At 40.8% G+C, this 8005-nt stretch overlaps 1 long non-coding RNA gene across 3 annotated transcripts; it reads right to left on the reverse strand.

Annotated features, from left to right (window-relative positions):
- Nucleotides 1–2258: 2258 nt before the first annotated feature.
- On the reverse strand, nucleotides 2259–5525 carry LOC150039446 (uncharacterized). Of its 3 annotated transcripts, XR_016534453.1 has the most exons (5): nucleotides 5358–5525; nucleotides 4130–4517; nucleotides 3131–3293; nucleotides 2969–3047; nucleotides 2259–2544 (listed from the first exon to the last, which is right to left on the reverse strand). It is a non-coding gene; the product is annotated as an uncharacterized LOC150039446 (long non-coding RNA). The 3 variants fall into 3 exon arrangements; XR_016534454.1 differs by lacking the exon at nucleotides 5358–5525 and having other exon boundaries at nucleotides 3008–3047; nucleotides 4130–4819; XR_016534452.1 differs by lacking the exon at nucleotides 5358–5525 and having other exon boundaries at nucleotides 4130–4819.
- Nucleotides 5526–8005: the final 2480 nt, after the last annotated feature.

Here is an 8005-nt window from a genome sequence, read left to right on the forward strand (position 1 = left end):
TTCTGGGGCTTGAACGTAGGGCCTGAGCACTGTCTCTAAACTTTACAAGGCTTGTATTCTTTCACTTGAGTCACAGTTCCACTTTTGTTGCTTTTTGGGTTTTTTTGGTGGTTATTTTGAGATAAAGAGTCACAGACTTTCCTGCCAGCCTAGTTTTTGAATCATGATCCTCAGATCTCAGCCGCTTTGAAACTCATACAAACACAAGTGAGGAGGTGCCTTTTGTGTACTCGTTGTCCATCTTTTGTTTTTACTAGTCCTAGGGCTTGAATTCAGGGCTCAGGCATTGTCCTTGAGCTTTCTCGAGGCCAGCACCCTGCCACTTGAGTCACAGCACCACTTCCAGATTTTTCTATGTATATGATACTGAGGAATTGAATTCAGGGCTTTGTGCATGCTAGGCAAGCACTCTACCACTAGGCCATGCTCCCAGCCTCATTATCCAACTTCTGTAATTATCAGATATAACCAACTTTTATTCATTTGTTTCTCCAGGTTTATTTTTAAACAAATCTCATGTAAAAGATTTGATTTATGAAGTAACTACTAAAATAAGTATTACATCAAATAATTTACATGTATATAGATATAATATTTAAGAACTGAATAATCATTTTTTATCAGAGGTTAATGAATATTTTCATTTCTTGGGATGTTTAATAAACAAGTGATTTTTTTTGTTTATTTTGGTGCTAGACTAAGGACTTGAATTCCTGGATACTGTCCCTGAGGTCTTTTTTTCCCCTCCTCTCAAGAGTAGCTCTGTACCATTTGAGATTTATTTATTTTAAGTTGTGGGGCTTTAACTTAGGGCCCGGGCACTGTACTTGGACACTTTTTGCTCAAGGCTTGTGCTCTGCTACTTGAACCATAGCACCACTTCTGGCTTTTTCTGTGTATGTGGTAATGGTGAAATCAAACACAGGGCTTCGTGTATGCAAGGTGAGCATGCTACTGCTAGGCCATGCTCCCGGCCCTTTATTTACTTTTTAATGCTTACTTGGAGATCAGAGTCTTATGAACTTTCCTGCTCAGGCTACCTTTGAACTGTAATCTTCAGAGCTCAGCCCCTGGAATGGTTAGGAATATAGGTATGAGGTGGTGTCTGTCAGGTGATTTTTATTTTAATTTTTTTGTAACTTATTTGAGTTAGAATGCAATGAAACCTTACAGCTGAAGATTTAGTCACCATTTTATATTCACAATATTTCATTACGAAAGAAACTTGACTATCCCTCTTGTAGCAGTTTCCAGTCTGTTTGGCTGTGACCATCCTCATGGGACTGATCACCTGATCTGTGTAGTATGTTTAATAGATCTAGCAGCAACACCAGACTCAGGGAAATTTGTTGGGTAGCTTTTATTAGGAGACATGTAATACCAGATTGTTTTTCTTCCTTGATTAGTTGTTTGCAACATGCTAACACTCTAGTTTACCAACTTCTTCATGTCTAAGCTAGAAAATGTCTACAAAGGGACATTTCACCTCCTTGGCTACTAAATTACTCTGCCATGTAGTTAAAGTAGAAAGGAGAATGGACGACTGATTCTCTTTATTCAAAGCAATAAGTGAATGCTGTAATGTCTTCCAAAGATAGTCAATGGCTTTTATTTTCTTCTACTACATATCACCATGAACTTGTGTGTTTAAGCTAATCTGATAGTTATATCAACTTGTCATACTCTCATATTTGATATGTTTCAACTTGTTGTAACTGTTCTCCTTATTGATATTAAAATGGTCATATCTTAGCACAGGAAAACTTAGCCCAATGGACTTCTAGGTTCCCGATGGGGTACATTCATCTTCCTTGTGCCTTGCTCTATCTAGAATGTGTCATGTCTCCTAGGAATCTGGCTCCTTTCATAGAAAATGGCATTTGGAGATAATCCGCAGAGAACTATAGATGCTCATTGGTGTGGAGTTGACTATTATTTCTAGGCATTGGGAGCAAACAGAGGTAGGAAACACATATCCATTTTTCACTGAAATGTATCATGAATTTCTAGTGATATTTTCAATTTGAATTCTGGATTGTTGAGTTCTTATTTCACCTTTGCCAACCTCACTGAAGGAGGTTCACCTTTGTTAACCTCATTCTGAGTCTTCTTTCTCTCATACTATAAATCCCAAGGTTTGCTGACATGAACAATTACATACATGCAACAGAGACTGAGTGTTTAACATTCTGGCAGTCACAAGGCAGAACATTGATCTGTAGATTGAGCTGAGGAGAAAAGAAAGAGTGACTACATATGTTTGCCAACAAGTTTGATTTGCAGAGAAAGAAGACTTAAAATAGGGAAAACTCCTGGACAGTTGTTATCTGTAGTTTATCCTGCTGGCTGGATCCTGGTCACCCAGTGCTTGTGAATCTATCTTCATACCCATCAGCTTCATGTAGAGGAAGTGCTGCCCGGACAGTGGAGTTCATGATGCTGGTGATTCTAGTGGGAGTGAGTTTCTCATGGCAAGGCAGACTGGCTCCTCCAATAATCTTGCTGTCCTTCCATGTGACCAAAGAATGTTGAACTTACCCACCACTGAGGAGTAGAATAAATTGGGTGCATCTGTATCTCCCACCATCCAGCTACGGTATTTGCTTCATAATGCCAGAATATTCCAATCAAAACTGTCCCTGTTGTTTCCCTTTCCTTCCCTAATTCAAATAACCATATAGACAATATACCAGGTGCCAAAATCACATACAGTGACAAGGGAACCAACAAAATGGTGAGACAAAGGGTGAACTAGTGTCAACAGTGATACAAGACAGTACGTTGGGAATGAACTTTACAACTTGGCTGGGGGCTAGGGAGAGAGGGAAAGTGGGAGAAAAACAGGGGAGGGAATAAGCATGTTTGAGATGACATAAACTCACTACCTTACATATGTAACTGTAGCATTTCTGTACATCACCCTGATGATGAAAATAAATAAACACATACATACATAATACATACATACATAAAAACCAACTCTCTGTGTTGCTTCTCTGTGGCTCACCTCCATCTGCACAGGTGTCTTTAGGTTTTAGTTCCTAATTCTATTAAAAGAAGCCAATATTAATGAGGTATAGGACAATCACCCAGCTATATTTGCATGTACTAAGCTTTTTTCTCTACTCACAGCTTTCTTAGGTTTCCTTTGAGGGAGGAGGAACATCTATTGCACCTTGTTGCTTTGCTGGCAGGGTCATCATTCACTAATGGCAATGTGCAAAGTGGGAAATCTCCTTTGGCACTTTCCAATTACACTCCAGTGTATATTGTAGAGAGTTCCTCTGTATCACCTGAGGGTGGTCATTGCATGATGACCAGACAATAATAAGAGAAACAATCATTGATTACATGTTCCTGTCCTTGTGTTCCCTGTAAATAGATCCAAAGGCAGTATGGGATTCAGAGGAGATTTGTTAGCAAAGGTGATAGGTGACTGCTACTAGGAGATACTGAATGTTGTCTGGTTATTTCTCTTCCATGAAGAGTAGCCGTCGATGTGCACAGACCAGGCACATTAACTCATGGTTGATTGCAACAGACTGACAGACTAGTTTACAATTTTCTTCATTTAGAAGCTGGAAAATGTCTCCGGAGGAAAAAAAATTTCACCTCATTGGCTATTGGATTTGCTTTGTGACATAGATTTGCCTTATAACATATGAAGTAATTGGAAGACCGGCTTGGGCTCAACCTTAAGTCAGATATTGGAATCGGAATTATTAGACATCTACTCTGTGGAGTTTTGACACTGTCCTCACTAATAAGAAAGTATTAGCTTAGACTTTCTTTTCTGTTGTCATTGTGTGGGTTGTCAGGACCCTGGGGACTGGGGAATTACCTGTATATCCTTTGTTCCTGAACAGGGTATCATTTCAAAGCTTCAAAACACTATATTTTTTCCCAACATAAAAGTAACAGTAAGGTTGGAGCCTTAATTGCCTGGTATATATTGACTCTGTTTTATGAACTAGGCCATTTTGAACTGTGCAGGTGACACTCTGTCAATGCAGTGGTATGCCTTGAGATAGAATGGAAACGGGTTCTGAGGTTGCCTCTGACTAGCTGGGTGACCTTGGATAAATCAAACCTGACATTTCTATCTATGAACTACAATGCTACCACCTACCTCAGAGGGTCCTTGATGTTCAATTGATCCGTGGTGTTCTACAGGTCTCCACTCAGTGGATAGGACTTTCCTTCGCAATCCGTATTACCACTTGGATTACTGAAGAACCCTAGAAGTGAGGTGAGTCCTTCCTCCTTTTTTCGTGCTTTTCTTTCCTTTTTTCTTGTCCATCCCTCCTCTCCCATCTTTTTTCCCTCTACTCTTTGACTTCCTTTCTCTTATTCTGTTAATTTCCCCTCATCCTCCCTTCATCCCCCCATCCGGTCCCTTCTTCCTCCACTGAAGTTAAACAGCACCAAGTAACAACACATCAGTGATGTGAGTCTTGCTATGATTTCATTCAAGCAGCAATGTAGCAATGTTTCCAGCCCTGGGGATATCCAGCTCTCTGAAAATGAAAACAGATTAAATGCCATGTCTCCCCTTTATTAGAGATTCAATAAATTTGGCAGGAAAATGGTTGTTATTCTGAGACTGGACATTCCATGACCAATATGTGTAGGTTGGAGCTCCTCCTCTATGTGTGGGACAGTGGCTGACTCCCTGCATTTCCAATGTTTTATTTGTCCCTTTTATAGAAAGAGTTTCTTTTACACCTGGGCAAAAAGTTGAGATCATATCTACACGTAAATTAGGCAAAAGAATCTGAGAAGTTTAGCTAAAAATTTCCCATAAATAAGTGAAAACATGTTCCCTTCTTATAGAAACAGCAAATGTACCCTAGAGCACGCAACCAGCTGACTGTCAGCTTGCAGTTTCTGGCCATGACTGTAATAGTTCAAGTCCACATACATTTTCTTTTTGCCAGGCTTGAACTCAGGGCCTGAGCACTGTCCTTGGACTTTCTCAAAGCTAGAGCTCTACCACTTGAGCCACAGTACCACCTCTGGCTTTTTTTCTATGTATGTGGTATGGAGGAATTGAACCCTGGTCTTCGTGCATGCTAGGCAAGTACTCTACCATTAGACCAATCTCCCGACCCCCCCCCCCGCCACACAATTTTTATTGTATTGGAAATTCTCAGATCTGATCTGCAGAAGGACAGATTCCTAAAAATAAATCTTACATACCAAGCTTGGGTGATGCACCTTTTATTTTGCCGAATGTAAGCATTAGAAAAAAAATCCAGCCAGGTGCTGTTGGCTCACACATGTAATCCTAGCTACTCAGGAGTCTTTGATCTGAGGATTAAAGCCAATCTGGACAGGAAAGCCCAGAAGACTCTTACCTCCAATTCATCACCAAAAGAGCTGGAAGTGGTGCTGTGGCTCGGTGGTAGAACACTAGCCTTAGGCAAAAAAAAAAGAAGAAAAAAAGAAAAAGTAAAAAAGCACAAGGAGTATTATCCAACAAGATGTGCACTCATTACCTGATTTATGTAACTGTAACTGCTTTGCCTATCCCATTTATAGGAACAATAAATTTCCTTTTTTTTAAAAAAAGCACAGTGACAGCACCCACATGCTCAGTTCAATTCCCATCTGTCACTACCATCATTTAAACCAAATAAGTGACTTCTTAATGACAAAATCAAGGTCTCAGTTTCAGAATGTAGGGTAGAATGTAGTAGCACAGGAACCACAGGGTTATCTGAGCTTGAAGGTGAGAGGCTCAGGAGTCCATTGGCAAGAGTAGAGCTGATGTGGGTTTTGTCCATGATTTATCCTATGTAATATTCATGTATGGTCTTGTGTGTTGTGTGTGGTGTACATACATGCTATGTGTAGGTTCTACTCTGAAAAGGATGAAATCAATGATGTTTGGGGGTGCATGCATAATGGAGTTACCAGTGCTTGTTTGCCTACCCCCCCCCCCCCCGCACTTCTTCCTGCCCTCTGGGCAGACAACACCTCCCAGGTAGAAGCCAAGAGTACTTGTTGACAGCTAGGACTTCTGGAAACATATAAACACCAACTCAACTCCCCAAGAAACTTACTATATGGTCCATGGCATGCAAAGAAATGTCTGTAGAGAAATCTCGGTGTGGTTTCAGCTTCCTGGCAGGACTACCTCCAACTACAGGAAGCACTCTTACTAGAGCTAGTCCATCTAGGGTCCTCAGGCTGAAAGCAACCTCTGTTCCTGGGTCTCGTGCCTGCTAGACCCCACAAGTTTTTTCTTTGCCCAATGCACTGCAAGCTCACAATCAAGTGAGCCTGGTGTTGGGGTAGGAGCTGCCCATCAGGGTCTCGGCAGGGAGCGAGGCCTGTGTGTAATCACATCCATCTTCTCCAGGGTAGATGATGAAGACAAAAGGGAGCTCCACCTGACCACGGAGGCGGCGACCCTCGGATCCCCAATCACTCCCCAGGACTCAGCAGAGAGAAGCTTCAGATTATAGAACTGGACAGAGCCACTGAGATACACTGGACTTATTCTGAAACCATTTGACAAAATGAGAATAACATGTGATGGGAATCTCCATATTCACCATAAAGTTCTCTCATCCTTGCTCAATGTTAAATATCTATAAATTTCTAATACATATAATATTTACATATTATAATATATAGTATATATGAAACATATCTCTATATATTTAAAGGTCGATGGCAAGGTACAACATTAACACGGAGGAGAAGGGGGAAATCAAGTGATAGTTCCTATATTACTAGCACATCACTCACATATGTGATATATAAACATACATTGTATACACACACCCAACATATTTGCACAGCACATATACAATACTCATATGTCCTGCACATGTTTTCACTTACATTTGCTCATCCTATGTACACAAAAACCATACACACACACACACACACCACATGCATCACATACACTATACATGCCATACATATACCACACACTACGTATCACACACACACATACACACACACACACACACACACACACACACTTCTTCTTTCTTCTTCCTCCTTTGTGTTTTTGGGGGCTGGCCTGTCTGTTGTACAACTTGAGAACCCCTACTCGCCCCCAGGAAAACCAAGTGGCATAACTCTGGGTGACCTTTCAGCCCAAAGTCAGTGGGCAGACAGATGTTTGCAGCTGGCAGTGACACTGACATCTTGAAAACCATGAATCCAGACAAAAGGGAGTGATATTTTCTCTCTAAGATTTAAATTTAAGACGTCATTTCACAAAATGGTACTCTCCTCCACGAACAAACAAATAGCTAAGGCGATAAACAAGCAGCTCAGGCAACAAAGAAATATGCTGCACAGATAAATGCCAGGGGAAAGAAACTTTTAAATATGTCTTCAGCCACAGTCTGTAAATGTCTCTCAATGAGTTATCTTGCTCCTCAGGGAGTGTAAGTAAAGCCTTTTCAGAAAGACAAGGAAACTATGAATGAGGAGACAATCCAAAATTTGCTAAGATGCTATGTGATGCTCTGTACATGAAAACAATCCCCTTTTTGCAACAGAAACAAGCATACAATTTGTCTTAAGAGAATATTTTTTGTTCTACTGTATTGCATACATATGTAATATATATTAATACCGATTTTTGGGGCAGGGCTCCTGTAAATTGTGTGCTGCCTTGTGTGCTGGTGAGCCAGTGTCACCAGCTTGTCTGTTTATTTAGTCTAGCTCTTCTCCTGGAGGACTTGTGTTTCTGGAGCAGGTAATCTTCATCAGGGGTTGTTTCATTTCAGCCTCTGGGGAAAGGTCTTGGTCTCTTCCTGGTGTCCTCTGGAGAGAGAAAGGGGACAAACAGCTAGTGAGCAGTGGACTCAGCATGGCACCTATTTAGGTACAGTGGGGAAATGGGAGAAAGTGTCACCTCTCAAAATACTACAGGATATAAAATAAGTACAGGCCTTTTGACTGTCTAAATGGAAGTGGTTATGTATGGGGACATGTCTTCATCAGAAAAGAAGTTAGTTTCTCATCAGGAAATATTTAT

Source organism: Megascapheus bottae, unplaced genomic scaffold, assembly GCF_031878675.1.
Source record: "Megascapheus bottae isolate mThoBot1 unplaced genomic scaffold, mThoBot2.hap1 HAP1_SCAFFOLD_40, whole genome shotgun sequence".
Lineage (NCBI taxonomy): Eukaryota > Metazoa > Chordata > Mammalia > Rodentia > Geomyidae > Megascapheus > Megascapheus bottae.